Here is a 2,115-nt window from a genome sequence, read left to right as displayed (position 1 = left end):
TCACACCATGCAATTCATTGAATCTATAGATCAATGTCAGGACAAAAGACATGTGAACAATATTACCTTCCAATCTATGAACATGGATTTTTTTCTGCTCCTTCATTTAAATCTTCATTTCTCTCAGCAGTGTCTTGTTATTTTCATAAAAGAGATTATGCATCTTTTTGCAAATTTATTCCTAAAAACAGGCATACCCTTGGAGATATTGCGGGTTTGGTTCCAGACCATGACAAGACAACAAACACTGTGCTCGCTTCAGCAGCACATATGCTAAAATTGGAATGATACAGAGAAGATTAGCATGACCCCTGCACAAGGATGACACAGAAATTCGTGAAGCATTCCATATTTTTGAGAAACGTGAACTCGCCAAACAAAGATTTCAGGGTAAATGTTGTCTTTACCAAATGAAGTTAAAGGAACAAGTTATATTTAAAGTTTGAATGGAAGAGCCTGCCATTGTTGTTCCACATCTTGTTGTTGCTGTTTACAGTCTTTTACTGAGCCTACATCTTCATAAGATTCTTGGCAGGTATATGTTGGACACTTCTGTTTCGTGGTCAAGGCAAGATCAGAGGCCACGGATACTGACAGCTGATTTGTCTGTTTTCTTCTGTCTTCTTCCATGACTGTATCTACTGCCTCATCTTGATTTACAAGCAAAACCTAGAAAACCTACAAAAATAAGTGTTCTGTAGTTTATCTAGGAATAATACAGAAAATATTACTGTTATTTTTGGTGAAGAAAATTAATTTGTATAGTTTATTTCAACCTAAATAAAAGGTGAATTTTGTTTTAAGAAAATAAACAGCAAACATTGCAGTAAAGCAAGTCACACAAATTTTTTAGTTTCCCAGTGCATATAATGGTTATGTTTACACTATACTGAAGTCTATTCAATGTGCTATAGTGTATGTCTGAAAAAAAAAAAAGGTACATACCTTAACTTAAAAAAAACTGTTGGAAAAATGGCTCCAATATACTTGCTTGACATAGGTTGCCACAAATCTTCAATTTGTAAAAAAAATATAGTACAGGGACTTCCCTGGTGGTGCAGTGGTTAAGACTCTGTGCTCCCAAAGCAGGGGGTCGGGGTTTGATCCCTGGTCAGGGAACTAGATCCCACATGCATGCCGCAACTAAGAGCTCGCAAGCCACAACTAAGGAGCCCACCTGCTGCAACTAAGACCCAGCATTACCAAATAAATCAATAAATATATATTTTTTAAACGTGATACATGGCAACCTCAATAAAGTGAAGCACAATAAAATGAAGTATTCCTGTATTGTATTTTCGATGCTATATTTTTTAATTGAGAAGGCAAAATCCTACTATCTTATTTCAAGATTTCTTAGTCCCACTTGCATTCAAATAAATTGTAGAAAAAATTTTATTTGTTGGGCAGTGCTTAAATCTTGGAATGTAATTCCACATTGATGTAACTATTACAAAATAGTAGTAACTACAATTATAAAATGGTATTTATTGATCCATGCTAGCTCATCAAAAAAATAATAGTAAAAATGAGTCATGTACAATAAATGAATCTGTAGTAGTACTGAAATGCTTCTTCACTCTCCAGCTTAATTTATCTTTCTAAATTAACCATCGGATATTGGACTCTTAAGTACCATTCATGGTTAAGTGTACACTGCTTAATAGACCATGTGATGTAAAGATGTCAAACAGGATTGGTGGTGACAACAGAGGCTGCAGTTTAGTACAGAAGCCTACAGTTAACATACGACTTCTATCTAAGTGGAGTAACTAAGAATAGCTATGAAATCTGCAAAGGAAGCTAGAAGAGACCAACAGAACAAAGAGGTAGCATGAGTCTAGCCACTGTGAGCCGGTTATGCATCCTTGCATTTCAGCAAGGGTGGGCAAGATAAAATTACTTACTACTCCCCTTATTTACTCAAAACAACAATATATTTCTATTCCCCGAATCTTGCCAATGGTCTCATTTCATTGCACATACCAAAATGTAAGAAATCAGTCCTAATAACAAAATGATCACATATTCAGAAGAAATATATATAATGTATTCAGAATGTATATCAATGTATACTGGTGGCCTTCTCTTCATCTTTCATGCTCCAGAATGTGT

The 2,115-nt window shown here is 35.1% G+C and overlaps 1 non-coding gene across 1 annotated transcript; it reads left to right on the top strand.

Annotated features, from left to right (window-relative positions):
* Positions 1–249: 249 nt before the first annotated feature.
* Positions 250–356, top strand: LOC116752454. The gene has a single exon (XR_004349520.1). It is a non-coding gene; the product is annotated as a U6 spliceosomal RNA (small nuclear RNA).
* The last annotated feature ends 1,759 nt before the right edge of the window (positions 357–2,115 follow it).

The sequence above is a fragment of the Phocoena sinus genome, chromosome 3 (genome assembly GCF_008692025.1).
Source record: "Phocoena sinus isolate mPhoSin1 chromosome 3, mPhoSin1.pri, whole genome shotgun sequence".
NCBI lineage: Eukaryota > Metazoa > Chordata > Mammalia > Artiodactyla > Phocoenidae > Phocoena > Phocoena sinus.
This window is presented reverse-complemented; position numbering and strand designations above follow the sequence as displayed.